The sequence below is a fragment of the Meles meles genome, chromosome 18, assembly GCF_922984935.1.
Source record: "Meles meles chromosome 18, mMelMel3.1 paternal haplotype, whole genome shotgun sequence".
NCBI classification, from domain to species: Eukaryota; Metazoa; Chordata; class Mammalia; order Carnivora; family Mustelidae; genus Meles; species Meles meles.
Window position 1 is genome coordinate 22,805,113 of NC_060083.1, and position 19,383 is coordinate 22,824,495.

The following is a 19,383-nucleotide window of genomic DNA, read 5'->3' on the forward strand; positions in this document are numbered from 1 at the left end:
GAGGTCATGATCTCAGGGTTCTGGGTTGGAGCCCTGCTTTGGGCTCCATGCTCAGTGGGGAATCTTCTTCTCTCCCTTTGTGCCTCCCCCAGCTCATGCTCGCTCACTTGCTCGCTCTTTCTAAAATCTTTAAAAAAAAAATTTTTTTTTTTTTAGATTTTATTTATTTATTTGACAGAGATCACAAGTAGGCAGAGAGAGAGGAGGAGGCAGGCTCCCCACGGAACAGAGAGCCCGATATGGGGCTTGATCCCAGGACCCTGGGATCATGACCTGAGCCGAAGGCAGAGGCTTTAACCCACTGAGCCACCCAGGCGCCCCCCCAAAAACTATTTTTTAAAAAAGGAAAACTTTATTTGAGAAAATGTCTTTTATTTTTATTTGGGCTATATGTGGATTTTAAAAATATTGCAACATATTTTAATAGGATTTAAAAGGTGACTGTTTAATATATTAAATAACTATATTAAGTATATTTTTAAAATCTGTATGCTTCAGTACATGACATCTAACCATATCCTCATATTTTGGTTGATGTTTTGAGTCCAGTTGTAGTAGTTAAGAGTTTCTAGTTCATATATATTTTTTTAAGATTTTATTTATTTATTTGACAGAGAGAGAGAGACAGCAAGAGGGGAATACAATTTGGGGGGGTGGGAGAGGCAGAAGCAGGCTTCCCAAGGAGCAGGGAGCTACGTGGGGCTCAATCCCAGGACCTTGGGACCGTGACTTGAGCCGAAAGCAGATGCTTTAATGACTGAGCCAGTCAGGGGCCCTCTAGTTTGTATTTTTGATTAATTTCTTCAAATTTATTTCCACCGAGATTGAGAATTTCAGAAAAAGTTGATAAATAGCATTTATTAAACAGTTAGGTCAAGGTTTTTCACTTAAGAAATTTAACGTCACTCAAAATTGAGAGCTTTCTCTCTTTGCTGAAAGCATCCATGTTCTTGATTGTAAAGACTAAAGTTATTTATTTACCTGTAACTGTACTTGATAACCTGAAACTTTACTCTTTGTTGTTGCATAGGAACTCTGTATAGTGTGTGTGTTAGTATTTGATATGCAGTGTTTGAGTAATCTCACTCTGTGTATATGGTAGATGATGACTGTGATGTATGGACCATCACATTATAGGAGTATGGTATTTGTTTTGTTTTCCTTGGAATTCAAGGGTTCTGAGTCCCAGAGGAGCAATATAACATGTTCATTTTCAGGTTCTTTACCTTTTGGGCGGGGGAAGGTCATGGAGAGCGGGAGAGAGAAAATCTTAAGCTGGCTGTGGCCAGACGCAGGGCTCAGTCTCACAATCCCGAGATGACCTGAGCTGAAATCAAGAGTTGAATGAATGCTTACTGAGCCACCCTGGTGTTGTTCAGATTCTTTATTTTGACATATAGTTGTTGGTGCTAATTTTTCCATTATCTAGAAAAGCAGAAATAATTTGAAAATAGAGTAATGAAAAAATGCATCCTTTTCAGTTTAGGTACTAACAAATATTTTTGTACATTATGTGTGAATGTTCAATTCTATAAAATAATGCTTTAAAACTTTAGAGTAAAAGGATTTTAGGAAGGAAAAGATGTGAAAATTTTCTGTTTAGGAAAGAAATATCCTGTAACAGACTTGGTTATTAATAATGGAAAGTATACGGGGCGCTTGGGTGGCTCAGTGGGTTAAGCCTCTGCCTTGGGCTTGGGTCATGATCCTCAGGGTCCTGGGATCGAGCCCCGCATCCGGCTCTCTGCTCGTTGGGGAGCCTGCTTCCTCCTCTCTTTCTCTCTGCCTGCTTGTGATCTTTCTCACTCTGTCAAATGAATAAATAAAATCTTAAAAAAAAACAAAACAATAGAAAGTATAGAATCTGGATGTTTTGTTTACATGACATTTTGCTTGAACTAATTATACATAAACATACAAATGTATAGTAAACTGGAGAGAACCACTGTGTTCAAGAATAGCATGGCTTGGAAGAAAATAAAAATACTGACATATGAATTTTGTTTTTGTAATAATGTATTAGATAATTCCGTAAGTTAGAAGAATAATTTTTTTTTAAATATTTTGTTTATTTATTTGACAAAGATCACGAGTAGGCAGAGAGGCAGGCAGAAAGAGAGAGAAGGAGAAGCAGAGAGCAGGACGCAGGACTCAGTCCCAGGACCCTGGGATCAGGACCTGAGCCGAAGGCAGAGGCTTTAACCCACTGAGCCACCCAGATGCCCCTAGAAGAATAACTTTTATAAAAGTTTATTACTATAGTCAAAGATGTTATTCCAAAATCCTAAACAATGGATTGTTACCAGATGAATTTTTTCTTTCTCTGGCTGGATACATATAAAGTAGATGCTGTTTACTATTTAATAAGTAAGTAAATAAGGGGTGGTGGGGGTTTCTTGGTTTATATTTTACTTTGATTTTTTGCATTTAGTAGTTTTAGTATTGGAATTGAATTTGATTTTGTGCCTGTAAGGAGGACCAGATGTGATTTTTGAAAAACTATTTTTTTAAATCAACAGGAATGGACCTACTTTGAAAGTTCTGTGTTTTGAGAACTTTAGATAGGAATCAAAAAACTTTTCTTTATCAGATTTGAAATGTAGATTATTATTATTTTTTTTTGACAGAGATCACAAGTAGGCAGAGAGAGAGAGAGGGGGAAGCAGGCTCACTGCTGAGCAGAGAGCCTGACGGGGGGCTCAATCCTACGACCCTGGGATCATGACCTGAGCTAAAGACAGAGGCTTTAACCCACTGAGTCACCTAGGTGCCCTGAAATGTAGATATTTTAATAATGTGTAATTCTTTAAAAAATTTGGATAATTCTGTTGGATAATTCTGTTGGATAATTACCCTCTGTATTTTACTCTAAACAGCTAAATTTAACAGGCATCTAGTTAATTTTAAAGTCTTGGAAGTAAAGATTTTCATTCAGCCCTCCAGGTGATGGTGTGGAATATATTAGGGTATGAATGGTGAAAGATACACTTGAAATATGTTTTGTGATGGTCTTTGAGGTGGTACATCCAGTTATTAACAATAAAATGATTCTATTTTTTTTTTAATATTTATTTGACAGAGAGAAATCACAACTAGGCAGAGAGGCAGGCAGAGAGAGAGGAGGAAGCAGGCTCCCCGCCGAGCAGAGAGCCCGACGCGGGGCTCGATCCCAGGACCCCGGAATCATGACCCGAGCTGAAGGCAGAGGCCTCAATCCACTGAGCCACCCAGGCGCCCCTAAAATGATTCTATTTTTGAGATACGAAATGTTCATTAAGTAACAAAAAAAAACTTTTGACGATTAATTTGTTAAGGTGCACTATTACTCTACTAAATTATATTGGATTAAAGTTAAGTGGAATGGTATCCCAAAATTTAGTATCCATTATTTTACTCTACCTTATTCGGGTGGCACTGTGATATGAAATTAAAACATTTTTTGAAAGTGTTCTTTTTTTTTTTAATGCTCTTGAAGCATAGTCATTAATATGGAAATCAGTTTCAGTTTAATACTTTTGATATACTCAGATTATAACTTATGTTTTATTGGTGTAACTATGAAAACACCAAATCAAAATACTAATTGATGAAATTTGAATTTAAACTACCAGAATAAGGTGCCTGGCTGACTCAGTCTGTAGAGCCTGCAACTCTTATTCTCAGGGTCATGAGTTCGAGCCCCACCTTGGGCGTGGATCCTACTATAAATAAATAAGTAAGTAAATATCTTTGGAAGAAAAAATAAAGACTACCAGTTTAGCCAGTAAACTGTGTAGTTTTAGCTTTATCTTAATCAAAAGGAGATTTAGTAATAATATATATATTATAGGTATTTGAGTCCTAAATTCTAGGCACTCTGCTGATCATAATGACATCTATTTATCATACATTTTGAGGACTGTTTGCTAAGTACTGTGCCAGGATTCAGAAAAACAAGTAAGGCTTGATCCTTCGTTGTTCAGTTTAGTAGGGATACAGACTTGGAAATAAGTACATATGATAATGCAGTGCAAGGTTCCTCAACCATGGCAGTATTGACATTTTAGGCAGGATAATTAATTGTTATGGGGATCTGTGCTGTGTATAGGATAATTTGGAGCATTTCTGGCCTTACCACTTAGATGCCAGTAGCACTCTCTCCCTGCCCTGTGACAATCAAAACGGTCTACATTCATTGCCAAATGTCCCCTGGGGAACAAAATCACGTCTGATTGAGACCCACTGGTGTAATGAATGCTAAGGTTATGGGAAGTGGAATGTACAAAGAATTGTTGTAGCACAAGTGAAGGTACAGTTAAGCGATATTTAGGTGGAATGATCCCTACGGGAATGAGATTTTATGTAGGTCTTGAAGAAAAGTAAAGTGGAAAGGATATTAAATACCTGAGAGCATGAAAGATCAGTATCTAAGAGGGTGATTACTAATGGTTTGTGACTATAGGTTATGTGGTTTGGGATGGATATTTGGTAAAATGAAGGTGAAAAGTTACTTTGGGGTCATCTTATTTCCTTCTTTTTAACTAATTGAGACATAATTAGTATAGCAGGGTGTAAATAGTAAGTATAAGCTTGTTGAATTTTTGTAGATGTATATAGTCCTGTAACCACCATGAGAACACCACAGAACATTACTAGCACTTCTTATACTCTTTCTTTCTTTCTTTCTTTCTTTTTTAAGATTTTATTTATTTATTTGACAGGCACACAGTGAGAGAGAGAACCTAAGCAGGGGAAGTGGGGGAGGGAGAAGCAGGCTTCCCGCTAAGCAAGGGAGCCTGATGTGGGGCTGGATGCCAGGACGCTGGGATCATGACCTGAACTGAAGGCAGATGCTAAACGACTGAGCCACCCAGGTGCTCCCTTAACAGTTATTTCCTGAAGGGCCATTTTTGCTGTGCTCGTAACTGATATGAAAATAATATAAAAGCAAATGTGTGATAGGATTATGTTTTAAAAAGATCACTCTGGAGATACGGAGAATAAATGGGAAGAGATTGTATGTAGAGAGACTGGTTAGAAGGTTATTACACAAGTCTAAGGGGGAGAGCTGATATGATGGATTTGAGAGGGATTAAAACAGAGAAATTGATGGGATTGGGGGTATACTAAAGGTAGGGGAAAGGATATGTTGAGGATGACTTGGTTTGTAAGCAAATAAGCAAAATATAATAATTTTGGCTTTGGTTGTATATTTGTCAGGAGAGACCAGGTAGTGTTATGGTAACAAACAGTTCAAGAATGTTAGTGGCTTTTAAGAGGATATTTTTTTGCTTGACACGCTATATGTATACTGTGGGTTGGTGGGGGATTCTGCTTGTTCTTGCTATGCAGGGTCTTAGGTTGATGGAGGCTTCCTCTCAACACATGATTCCGTGATCTCCATGGTAATAGAAAGGAGACTGTTGCTAATAACTTACTGGCTCTTAAAGTGTCTAGAAGAGGGTCCTGTCATTTTTGGCTTACTAAATTCGTTGGCCAAAGGAAGTCTTACGGTCTTAATAGATTTTACAGAAGGGTTAAGGAAGTGCAGTCTTGCTGTGTGTTCTGAAGAGAACTGAAATGTTTCAGCCATAGTAAGTATTTGTTGAATTATATATGTTATATATGTTGAGTTTAGTCTTTTATATTTGCTTATTTATATATGCTTATTTATATATGCTTGTATATATATGCTTATTTAGTCTTTTTTTTAAGATTTTTTTTTTTTTTTATTTGACAGAGAGAGATCACAAGTAGATAGAGAGGCAGGCAGAGAGAGAGAGAGGGAAGCAGGCTCCCTGCTGAGCAGAGAGCCCGATGCGGGACTCGATCCCAGGACCCTGAGATCATGACCTGAGCCGAAGGCAGCAGCTTAACCCACTGAGCCACCCAGGTGCCCCTTATTTAGTCTTTTAAAAAGTGAATTATGTTAGGGTGCCTGGGTGGCTTAGTCGTTAAGTGTCTGCCTTAGGCTCCAATCATAGGTCCTGGGATCAAGCCCCGCATCGGGCTCCCTGCTCAGCAGGAAGCCTGCTTCTCCCTCTCCCACTCCCCCTGCTTGTGTGCCCTCTCTTGCTGTGTTTCTCTCTGTCAAATAAATAAATAAAATCTTAAAAAAAAAAAAGTTGCATGCTATACAGACTGAGCCATGAGCTAGCAAGGTGCCCCAAAAGCTGCTGTTTCGTATTCATTCATTCGTTTTTTTTTAACCATCTTCTTATATCTGTCTGTATCATAATAGAGTTATTTGAGTGTGAAATTTTTATCAGTTCTTTGTACATGAAATACTAGTGTATGTGACTTATTTTTCTATTGCTCTTTCTTAGTGAGAATTTCCTTTGAGGTGTATGAATTGCTAGTCTTGGGGCATGTTGGTAATTAGAATAAGAGGAAATCTGGCTGTTGGGAATAGAAAAGTCAAAGTAGAAGACTTGAGTCAGGATTTTGTAAGAAAACTTTAGGAAAGATTAAAGGAAACAAATCTGATATGTAAAACTGTCTTCCTGTCTCTGCTGAGGAAAGGAAAGAGCTTACCTTTGGGAGGCTAACAGTACTTTGACTTGAAGTTAATGGGCAGAGCCAAGGCTCTCTATGATGGGAAAGGCCTGTGAGAAGTCAGTCAAAAAAGCTTTTCTGTCATACAACAGAATGTCATACAACATCCGTCCATCCATCCAATATCCATGCATCTTGGGACTATGGGTATCTTTGGGAAGTCATCAGCTTCTGCTTTAAAATCAGAAGGGCCTTAATGGAAAAAAAGTTAAATTATTTAGGATAAGTTATGACTGTACATGATATAAAATTCAGAATATTCAGTAAGATATACCATAAAAAGTAAGTTATCCTCCCATGTCTAACCCCTTCCCACACTGTACCCCAATTTCTTGTGTATCCTTTCAAATGTACTTGGTATTAATTTGAATGGTGGATTAAGCATCAGGGGAAAACCCTCCTAATATGTGTGTGTGCAGAAAAGTAGTACATGTTTACAAGCACTTCATCAAAAACTCTAAGGAAAGACATGAAAAACTCGTAGTTAATGGTGTCTAGCTGGTTCAGTTGGTAGAGCATGTGACTCTGGATCTTGGGCTTGTAAGTTCAAGGCCCACGTTGGGTATAGAAATTACTTAAAAATAAATCTTAAAAAAATTTATAGTTAGTAAATTAATTGTGTAGTACACATTGAAAATTTAGGATATGTAAATGTTATTGGTATTCTCTTAGTAATTTAGTGTGTACAAAAACCTGCAAAAAAATTTCTAAGAGCATAAATCTACTGGTGATCTTGGTCCTTTCTGACCCTGTTTTCCTTTTTAAAATTTAAATGCCTAAAAAACATTAATTCATTAGGTTGATTTTCAGGGAGCAGGACTTTGAGCTTAGAGCGAGCCTATTTCCCTGTTTGCAAAATACTGTGTTAAATGCTAGGGAATAAAAGGTGTTCATGAAAGACATACTAGAATTCACAAGGAAAATAAATATTCGTGTTTGGTCCTAAGTGTCTTCCTTGTAATGCTTAAGATTATTTATCATCCCCTTCCTTAAAAATTTTTACGGTCCCCTTACTCTAGACGTCTCTTAGCACTTGATACTTTTCTTTATTTATCTCTAGTTCTTTTTCTCTGTCCTCTATTCCCTGCCTCTCCCAACTTCATTATACCCAACTGAGAGGTCTTAACATTTCTTGGATATTCATAGATATATCATTTTCAACACATATAAAATGAACTCATTTTTTCATCTCCCCTTGCAAAAGGTTCCCCTTGTTTACCTATTTCAAAGTTAATAATTTTGGGGTTTTTTTTTGTTTGTTATTTTTAGTTAATAACTTTTTTTTTTTAAGATTTTATTTATTTATTTGACAGAGAGAGAGGTCACAAGTAGGCAGAGAGGCAGGCAGAGAGAGAGGAGGAAGCAGGCTCCCTGCAGAGCAGAGAGCCCAACGCGGGGCTCGATCCCAGGACCCCGAGATCACGACCCGAACCGAAGGCAACATTTTTTAAAGTCAACTTTACCACGATGCCTGGTTGGCCCAGTCAGTTAAGCAAACTTCTGTGTTTGGTTTATGGCATGATCCCAGGGCCTTGGGATTGAGTGCCGCATTGGGCTCCTTGCGCAGCGGGGAGCCTGCTTCTCCCTTTGCCTGCTGCTCCATCCACTTGTACCCACTCTCTCTCTCTGACAAATAAATAAATAAAATCTTAAACAACAAAAAAAATAAAGTCAGCTTTTTCAAGGTATAATATACTTGCAGTAAAAGTCACACATTTTTAGTATTCAGATAACCATTAACTTAGTGAAGATAAAGAACATTTTTCTGTCCTGTGGAAATTCCCTAGACCCCTTTGCAGTCAGCTTACCTCAGTCTATTCCTAGGCAGCCACTGATGTGATTTATATTACTCTGAATTAGATTTGTCTCTTCTAGAGTGTCATAGAAATGAAATCATACAGTATGTATTTTTTTTTTGTTTTCTTTCTCTTGGCATAACGTCTGATATGTATGTTGCTGCATGTATCAGTAGTTCATTTCTTGTATTCCTTAGTAATATTCCAGTGTATGGTTATACCATAATTTATCTGTTTACTTGTTGGTTGATATTTGAATCATTTCCAGATTTTAGCTATTATAAGTAAAGCTGTTAGGAACATTTGTGTGCAAGCCTTTTATGGCCATTTGTTTTTATTTTGGTTGATAACCTTCTAAAATCTTGCAAGCTAGAAACTTTGGGATTGTTTTTCATTCTTTTAACCTCTTTCCTCACTTATATTCATCCAGTAGATGATGAAGTCATGGGTTTCTTCCTTTCAAATATGTGTCATCCTTGGGGCACCTGGGTGGCTCAGTGGGTTAAGCCGCTGCCTTCGGCTCAGGTCATGATCCCAGGGTCCTGGGATCAAGCCCCGAATCGGGCTCTCTGCTCAGCAGGGAGCCTGCTTTCCTTCCTCTCTCTGCCTGCCTCTCTGCCTACTTGTGATCTCTGTCTGTCAAATAAAAAAAAAATATATATATATGTTTCATCCCTTATTCTCTTTTCCAAGGACCTTTAGTGGTCCTTGGAAAAGGAGCACTGAAAAGGAAAAGGAAAAGGAGAAAGTGCTTTTTATTTTGTGAAGCCTCATTTCTGGAGTAGAAGATGGAAGGGTGATTATGCAGATGGTGCCCTTTCTGAGTGAGGTTTATAGTCAGGTGGGGATGCAGACTGAAATTGGTGAGAGGATGGTGCTGACTTCGAAGTTTCAATATGGGAAAAAGGGATGTTGCTGTTGGATGCACTCCCATCCCTGTAAACACTGCTTTAGTGGGTTGAGAATACTACTTTAGATTGTCTCGATTTTTGTTTTGTTGTAAATTCACAAGTATGTATGTTGTGGTAAAAAAGTAAGTTTAATATCATGGATGTTCTCATTGCTATGTAACCTTAAGCAAATTACTTAATCTCTGTGGGCCTCAGTTTCATCATCTGTAAAAGGATAATAATATCTGTTATATAGGGTTATTAAGAGGAATGAATGTATTATTACATGTGTAGCTCTTAGAATAGTACCTGGCATATTGTGTTATATAAGTATTAGTATTATTACCTTAATTCTCCATTACGTTAAAGGCTGTCTGGGGCCTGTGGGTGGCTCAGTCAGTTAAGTGTACAGCTCTTGATTTTGGCTGGGGTAATGATATCAGGGTCGTGAGATCAAGCCCGGCTTTTGGCTCTGCACTTAGTGTGGAGTCTGCTTGAGATTATCTCTCTCCCCTCTTGCTCTCCCTGCTTGTGTTCTCTCTCTCTCAATAAATAAAATCTTTAAAAAAGATAAAGGCTATCTTTTCCTTTTGCATTTCAGTTCCTCTTACATATTGCTGTGATTTATCTCCCTAACACTCTACTCTCCTGTTACTTGTTCAAACCTACAAAGGCACTGTATCATCTGGCAGCTATTTATGTATCTTTCTTCCAATTGTGGTAAAATATACAAACAGTAAACTATACAAATGAAGTTTTACAAATGTATTTACCTCTCAAATTAAGCTATAAAGTTTCTAACATTCCAGAAGTTTCCCTCTTGGCCCTTCCCCCTCAAAAACCATCCATCCCACATCTGTTTTGACTTTATCATAGATTACTTTTGCAAACAGGTCTTTTTTTAAATTGAAGTATAGTTGATGTTTAACATTATATTAATTTCAGGTATACAACATAATGATTTAATATTTGTATAGCAAAATGATCACTACAATAAACAAATCTTTTTTTAAAAAAGATTTATTTATTTATTTGACACAGAGAGAGGGAGCACAAGCAGGGGGAGTGGGAGAGGGAGAAGCAGGCCTTCTGCCAAGCAGGGAGCCTGATGTGGGCCTCGATCCCACGAACCTGGGATCAGGACCTGAGCCGAAGGCAGACGCCTAATGACTGAGCTACCCAGGTGTCCACAAATCTTAAAAAAAAAAAAAATCCCTCTCCAAAATGTGAAATATGGCATTGAATATAATCTAAGGAAGGACAATAAAATCTCAAATCAGTTTTAAAAGTTTTACTCAAGGGGTGTCTGAGTGGTTCAGACAGTTTAGTGTCTGACTCTTGTTTTCAGCTCAGGTCATGATCTCAGGGTCCTGATCTCAGGCTCTGTGCTCAGTGGGGAGTCTGCCTCCCTCTTTCTACCCCTCCCCCTGTTAGTGTTGTGTGCACATTCTCTCTCGAATAAATAACTAAATTGTAAATTTTTTTTTCTTTCTTTTTTTTTTTTCTTAAATTCCAGAGGTGCCTAGCTGGCTCAGTTAGTAGAGCATGCGACTCTGGATCTTAGGGTCATGAGTTTGAGCCCCATATTGAGGGTAGAGTTTATTTTAAAAGTAAATAGGAGTGGGGTGCCTGGGTGGCTCAGTTGGTTAAGCAGTTGACTTTAGCTCGGGTGGTGTTCCCATGGTCCTGGGATCCAGTCAGGCTCTTTACTCAGTGGGGAGCCTGCTTCTCTCTCTACTTGCTACTCTGCCTGCTTGTACTTTCTCTCTGTCAAATAAAGTTTTTGAAAGAAGATAAAGTAAATAGGAGTACCTGCGCTCCTACTGAGCAGCCAGCTCTTGATTTCAGCTCATGTCATGATCTCAGGGTCTTGAGTTTGAGCCCCAGTCCCACTTTGCACTGAGCAGGAAGTCTGCTTGAGAATCTTTCCCTCGCCTCTCCCCTTGCAATCACTTGCGTGCTCTCTTTCTCTAATAAATAAATCTTTAAAAATAAATAAACATTTTATTCAGTTTTAAAATTAAACAAGGCTTTGAGATGACATGTGTACCTTCAGCTTGCATTAATGGAAGAAACCACACAATGTGTGTATTCAACTTAATTTCCAGTATGTAACCACTCCTTTTCTGATGATCCAACTGTTTTTTTTTTTTTTCTAAGACTTCTTACGGAATAACTACATTAGTTTTTTCCCTATTAAACTTAGTGGGCATTGTGAATCTTCTGTGTGACTATTTTTCCTACCTTATTTTGAACAAAAGCAGGAACAGACAAATTCTCAGTCCCTTTTTTTCATTAGTAAATATGAAAATTTGTTAAGAGGGTAGCTCTCACGTTACGTGTTCTGACCAACAAAACAAAGAAACACACACTACAAGAGAACACAGGGAACTTTTTGGAGGTGATGGATGTGTTTAGTACCTTGGTTGCTGTAATGGTACATAAGCACGTGTATGGTTATGTGCAAACTCATCAAAATGTATACACTAAATTTGGGCAATTTTTCTTTTAAGATTTTTATTTTTAAAGATTTTATATAGAGAGAGCATGAGTTGGGGGGGGCAAGGGCAGAGGGAGAGAGAGAATCTCAAGCAGACCCCATGCTGAGTGAGGAGCTCCTTCATAGGAATCTCATGACCCTGAGATCATGACCTGAGCTGAAACCAAGTCCGTTGCTCAACCAACTATGCCACCCAGGCCCCCTACAATTTTTTTTTTTAATTTTTATTTTAAGATTTGAGAGAGAGCCAAGTGTGTGCATACATGAGCAGGGGAATAGGCAGAGGGAGAGGGAGAGATAATGAATGTGGAGCCCCATGCAAGGCTTGGTGTCACAACCTTGAGATCATGACCTGGTGAAATCAAGAGTCAGACACTTAACCCAATGAGCCACCCATGTGCCCCAAGGCAGGGTTATCTTTCATTCATCTTTTATTATTATTTTTTCATCTTTTATTATTTAAAGAATATTTGTTAAATGAGATTCTGGTTCCTTTATTTGCCTTTCCTATCTAATCATTTCTGAAACCCCAGCATCTAGGGTGGTGCCTGGGAATTGGTAAAGTCCTGGTAAATATTGAGTGAATTATGCTTATTTTGGTTTTGATATTGTCTAGTTAAATGAAAGCAAGTGGTTTAAACTTGATAGAAGAATGCTTGATCTTATAATACCTTTTACTCCATGAGTTACTGTGTATATTTGGACATTGGAACATGGAGCATTATTAAACTTTAATGATTTGCTATGATAATTATTTCTTTCAACATAATGATAAAAACTGATATTTATTCTCAGTTTTTACATTTTTTATGGATGTTTTGCTTTTTTTATTGTGATTGTCCTTAAGAGCTATTATAGTAATTGCTTAGAATAAAATGGATCTCTCATTTGCTAATATTCTGCCATATCATAAAAATTGATTAACTTTGGGGGGTGCCTGGGTGGTGCAGTCAGATGAGCATTTGATTCTTGGTTTTTGCCCAGGTCATGATCTCAGGGTCATGGGCTCGAGCCCCGCAGTTGGCTGTGTGCTCAGTGCAGAGTCGGCTTGAGTCTCCCTGTGTCTCCTTTTGCCCCTCACCCTGCTCTTTCTGTGTCTCTCTGTCAAATAAATAATCTTTTTATTTATTATTTTTTAAAGATTTTATTTATTTATTTGACAAAGAGTGCTCAAGCAGGGGGAGTTGCAGAGGGAGAAGCAGGCTCTCCACTGAGCAGGGAGCCCGATGTGGGGCTCAATCCCAGGAACCTGAGCTGAAGGCAGACGGTTAACTGAGCCACTCAGGTGCCCTAATAAATAAAATAAATCTTTTTAAAAAATTCATTAACTGTGGAGGAGTAAGTATTGTGAAGATTTAATATTTCTTCCATTAGATTAATTATAGATATGAAAGTAAGTGCTGGGATGTCATTTTAATACATAGCTCTCAGAGTTAAGAGGTTGTAAGTTTGCAGATTCACTAGAATTGGGCATTCTTTTTCATATTTTTTTCCAGCTTTTTAATTGATACACTATAATGTGTTTAAAATTTTTTTGTAATAATCTTCAGCTTACAGAAAAGTTACAAAGTTTGTAGAATTTTCAAATATGTCTTTCAGCCCTAATCTTATATAACCATAGAATAATTACCAAGACGAGGAAGTCAACATTGGTATAATATTATGAACTTAACCTTAGTCCTTACTTGAATTTTACCACTTTTTTCATTAATAACTCTTCTCAGTTTCAGGATCTCACACTACAGTTTGTTATGTGTCTTTGGTCTTCTCTAATCTGTGATGGTACCTTGTCTTTTATGACCTTGACACTTTTTTTTTTAAATGTTAACATTTGAGTACCAGTTAGTTATTTTTAATATGTCTCTCAGTTTGGGCAGGTTTAGTGTTTTCTCATGATTAGTTTGAGGATATGTATTTGTTAAGAATACTGCAGAATGATATATATCCCTTCTCAGTGCATTATGTCAGGGATATGACACATGATGTTGATAGGTCTTATTACTGTTAATGTTAACCTGGTTCATTTGCTTAAGTGGTGTTTTCCATATTTCTCCACTAATTATTATTTTCCCCTTTGTAATTAATTAATGAATATCCTGAGACTGCATTTCATGGTACTTACATCGAAACCCAAGGTGACGCATGTATGTTACATATTAATTAAACTGCAGACTTTATTTGGATTTCACCAGCTTTTCCATTAATCTGTTCTCTTTCTGTCACAGTCTCCTCTGGAATGTGATAGTTTCTCAGTACTTTGTATTCTTACTATTTTTCATACCTTTGATAGTTTTGAGGAGTGTTGGCTGCGTATCTTGGAGAATGTCTCCCATCTAGTTTTGTCTGATATTTTTCTCCTGATTAGCCTGTGGTGATGGGTTTTTGGAAAGAATACCATGGATGTGTAGTATCTTCCCCAGGACATGTATCAGGAGGTACATGATGTCCACATGACAACACTGATGTTAGCCTTCCTCACTTGGTTAATTTAGTGTTGCTAGGTTTCACTGCTGTGAAGTTACTGTTTTTCTCTTTTCCTCCTGTTTTTTTGGAAGTGAGTCATTAAGTTTAGCCTGTCCCTTAAATGGGGAGGAGGCTTATGTGATTGTGATTTGCATTTCCTTGATGTCTCTTGTGCTTATTTGCATCTGTATTTCTTCTTTAGCTAAGTGTCTGTTCAAATTATTTGCTCCTCCCCTCCATTTTAAAATTGGGCTGTTATTATTTAGTTATGAATCTTTATATATCAGGATTAAGCCCTTTAGTAGGTACGTGTTTTGCAAATCTTTTCTCTCAGGCTCATTTTTTATTAATACTATCTTTAAAAGAACAGACGTTTTCAATTTTGATGAAATTTGGCTTATCAGTTTCTTTTTATGGGTTGTGCTTTTGGTTTTATATCTGAGAAATCTTTGCATAAACCAAGGTCACAAAGAATTTCAGTACTTTCGTATAGAAGTTTTAAATTGTGAGGTTTTACATTTAGGTTATTTATTTTTGTTTTGTTTTGTTTTAAGAAACTTTATTTTCCATCAACCTTATTTGCATTTTGTTTGCCTTTGGGAAGAGCAGCTTAAGACCACTCATTGATTGTTCCTACCCATTCAGTAGCCTGAGCAGTGGGCGCTGCTGACCAGACTTCAGTGGCAGGCTGAGTATTCCAGTCTTCAGTAGGGAACTGCTGAGTAGGCACAGAGGGCACCTGCATGCCTTCAGACTGGTCTGTGACTTCAGGTGGAGTTGTGGTGAACTCAGGATCTTGAGCCATCCATTCACCCTGAAATTCCTCCTGGGTCACAGTCTTTTCAGCTGTGGCCTGCTCTTCCTTCTCAGTCTCTTTCAGGTCTGTAGAAGTAGATATCAGGCATGACCTCCCATGGATGTTAATGGGAAGCATCCACATCAGACCATCTGAGTGAGCTCCCTTACTGCAAGGAGTGGCAATGTCCACATAGTGCAGAGGAGAGTCTGTAACACAGAATGATGTTAGGCAAGTTAACATAAGATGCCTCTGTGAGAGTCTGGTGGTCAGCCCTGGGATCAGTAACCACCAAAAGTCTTGGTTCCCAGAAGACTGCCTGGATCTGGTTAGTGAATGTTTCCAGAATGAAGCAGCTGGCAATAGGAGTGTCTCTAGTAGCAGCAGCAAATATCAGCTGGCCAATATTCCTGGATGATATGACACTGACATCAGCTGGGTTTTCAGTGGTAGCAATGGCACGGTGCTGCCAGCAGAAGCTTCTCTCAGGTTTTCTTCAGATTTATGGTATAGATGCCACCACTCTTCTTTTTGTAGATGAACTGTTCTATTTGGAAGTCCGCCACCTAATAAGTGGGTTCCTGCTACAAAGAATTTGAGGACATCCCCCTCCTTCACTCGCAGGACAAATTGAGTTGTCGTTTTGGAGACCCTTTAACAGTATCGAGTCTTCCAGTCTACCACTAGGGTATATCTCTCCTTTTATTTAGTTTATTTTTGATTTCTGTATTCAGTGCTTTGTAGTTATCAGCATACAAATCTTGTACATATTTGTTAAGTTTATCTGTAAGTATTTGAAGATTTTTGGTGTTATTGTAAATGTTACTTTTTTCCCTCCAAATTTCAATTTTGTTAATAACTATGTAAAAATATAATTGATTTTTGTGTATTGACTTTGTATTTTGCAACCTTGGTAAATTGACTTATTACTAAGTTCAGGTAGCTATTTTATAGATTATTTGGGATTTTCTAAGTAGATAGTTATGTTTATGATTAAAGACAGTTTTATTCTTTTTTTTTTAAGATTTTATTTATATATTTGACAGGCAAAGATCACAAGTAGGCAGAGAGGCAGGCAGAGAGAGAGGTGGAAGCAGGCTCCCCGCTGAGCAGAGAGCCCGATGTGGGGCTCTATCCCAGGACCCTGAGATCATGACCTGCTCCTTTTTTTTTGCCTTACTGCACTGGCTAGATCATTCAGTATGATCTTGAATAGATGTGGTGAGAGTGGATATCCTTGCATTGTTCTGCATCTTATGTGGAAAGTATTTAGTCCTTCATCATTACCTATGATATTAACTTTAGGGCTCTTGTAGATACTCTTTTTTTTTTTTTTTTTTTTTAAGATTTATTTATTTGACAGATAGAGATCACAAGTAGGCAGAGAGGCAGGCAGAGAGAGAGAGGAGGAAGCAGGCCTGGGATCATGACTGGAGCTGAAGGCAGAGGCTTTAACCCGCTGAGCCACCCAGGCGCCCCTCTTGTAGATATTCTTTATCAAGTTAAGGAAGTTCCTTCTATTATCAGTTTGCTGAGAGTTTTTGTCAGCAATGAATTGAACTTTGTCAAATGCTGCTTTTTTTTTTTTTAAACCTCTGCTGAAATCATATGATTATGCTTCTTAAGTCTAATATAATGGGTTATATTGATTGATTTTCACTCCGGGCATGAACTCCACTTAGTATGATGATACATTATTATTTTCATAAGTTCCTGGGTTCTACTTGCTGATATTTTGTTCAGAGTTTTTGCATTCATATCCATGGAAGATACTGGCCTGTAGATTCTTGTTCATGCCTGGTTTTGGTATCATGGTATTGTTGACTTCGTAAGTTAAGTTGGTAAGTGTTTATATGCTAGACAAGTTTATGTAGAACTGATGTCCTTCCTCCCTTCCTCCTTCCCTCCCTCCTTTTCTTCCTTTCTCTCTCTCTCTCTCAGCAGGGAGGGGCAGAGGAAGAGAGTCTCAAGTATCCCAGGTTGTGGTTGGTCTAGACATGTTGAGTGAAGGAACCAGGAGTTAAATAACACACAGTAAATACATACCTGATTTGAAGAGGAACTGCAGCATATGCAACATTGGCAGAGGTGGTGGGACTATTTTACATTCACCAATTCAGGACTACATGAGATAGGTATCATCCAGCATTGGATATAGCCAGAACGGTTTGTGAACTATTCCTATCTGTAATTTTAGGAAACTGAAGTTTTTCCTAGGTCATTTTAATATTACTAGAATAACAGATAATAAGGACAATAATATACACAACTTCCTACTAAAATCCTGTTGTAGCATAGACAGTTAAGTGGTACAACATTAGAAAATTTCAGAACAGCAGCTCTTGGGGTGCTACAGCCTGGGTGGCTCAGTCATTAAGTGTCTGCCTTTGGCTCAGGTCATGATCCCAGGTTTCTGGAATGGAGCCCCACTTTGGGCTCCCTGCTCAGCGGGAAGCCTGCTTCTACCTTGGGTGTGTTTCCTCTCTCGCTGTGTCTCTACCAAATAAATTTTAAAAAAAATCATAAAAAAAAAAAATAAGGGGCACCTGGGTGGCTCAGTGGGTTAATAAGCCTCTGCCTTTGGCTCAAGTCATGATCCTAGGGTTCTGGGATTGAGCCCTGCATCCGGCTCTCTGCTCAGCAGGGAGCCTACTCCCCCTTTCCCCTGCCAGCCTCTCTGCCTACTTGTGATCTCTGTCAAATAAATAAAATCTTTTAAAAAAATTAAAAAATAAAACAGCTGCTCTTTTTGTATATCCTCCAAAGTGTATCTGGACTTTTCTTCAAATAGGCCTCTGTCTCAGGGGTCAAATTCACCTTCGCTACATCTGAGATTCCATTCTGTCCCACGATGCAAGGAACACAGAGGAAGACATCATATTTTATTACATAGACACCCTTAATCATAGTGAAAATTGGATGCATCCACCTAAGATTCTTCATTATACTTTCTGCCAAATCCACCAGTCTCGTGGCCCAGGTTGTATAGTCTTTCAGTTTGATTGCCTTGTAAAGCATTGTCAACTGACAACCTGTTTGTGAACCTCTTTCCACTGTTTTTTATCTGTATCAGTGCCAAAGCCAGGGCATGGATTTTTCTGGGAGACACCAGCAACGTTTACTCCATACAGGTACACTAGAGTCTCCATGCTTCCTAAGTACCCATCCATGATGGTTAATGGGTGAACTCCCAGCCTTTCTGCCATTAGGTAATGGAATTGGACTAAATCCAGATTGCAGCCACTTTCAATAACGAGGTATTTTGGGAAAGCTGCTTATCTTCCAAGCCATGTAGGTCAAGATATCTACTGGATTGGAGACAATAAGCAACTTGCAGTTTAGGCCGTATGATAAATGTAAAGATGTTCCCTTTATGCTGGGCCAAATTAAGATAGCTTTCTCCTACAAGAGAAATGCTCCATGCGTTTTTTTTTTTAATTTTTATTATTTATTTATTTATTTATTTGCTCCATGCCGCAAGTGTGATAATAACCAGCTTGGAGTTTGCAGTCATGTTATAGTCTTTGCCAGAGAAAATTTTTGGTATAAGGGAAAGGCTGCCATGTTGGAGATCCATCATATCTCCCTTCAATTTGTCTTCATGACATCAACAAGAGTAAGTTCATCTGTCAGGTCCTCCATTAAGAGACTAACAGCTCAGGCCGTGCCAATAGCATCAGCTCCAACAGACTGTAATCTTATTCTGGGGGGGTATGATCTTCCTTGTAAAGATTCTGAATCAGGGGTGCCTGGGTGGCTCAGTGGGTTAAAGCCTCTGCCTTCAGCTCGGGTCATGATCCCAGGGTCCTGGGATCGAGCCCCACATCGGGCTCTCTGCTCTGCTGGGAGCCTGCTTCCTTCTCTCTCTCTGTCTGCCTCTCTGCCTACTTGTGATCTCTCTCTGTCAAATAAATAAATAAAATCTTTAAAAAAAAAAGATTCTGAATCAGCTGATCCTTGAGAATTGCCATATTGGATTTAGAACGGAATTGGGGTACACCTCTGGGCAGGCAGGAGGGCAGTGTTGGATTCAGACTTGATGGCAGCAACATACAGTATTTGTCCTTCAGGGTCTGGCTTATTGCACTTAGCATAATGTTTTCATGGCTCATTTGTGTAGTTGTGTATCTTAGAATTTTATTCCTTTTTAAAAGGTTGAAAACTCCATTTTGTGTGTGTGTGTGTGTGTGTGTGTGTATCTCACATGTTCATTTGTTTATTCATCTATGTTTTTAAAGATTTATTCGAGAGAGAGATGGTGGGCGCAGAGAGGTAGGGAGAGAGAATCTCAAGCAGACTCTGCGCTGAATGCATAGCCAAGTGGGGCTCAGTCCCATGACCCCGAGATCATGACCTGAGCTGAATTCAAGAGTCGGATGCCCAACTAACTAAGCTATCCAGGCA

At 38.5% G+C, this 19,383-nt stretch overlaps 1 protein-coding gene and 2 pseudogenes across 1 annotated transcript in view; 1 reads left to right on the top strand and 2 right to left on the bottom strand.

Moving 5' to 3' along the window:
• The window catches only part of TAOK1 (TAO kinase 1), a 173,905-nt gene that overhangs the window by 6,631 nt on the left and 147,891 nt on the right, over positions 1–19,383 (top strand). The gene's annotated exons all lie outside the window — the stretch shown is intronic.
• Positions 14,794–16,774, bottom strand: LOC123930024 (annotated as a pseudogene).
• On the bottom strand, positions 17,704–18,950 carry LOC123930025 (annotated as a pseudogene).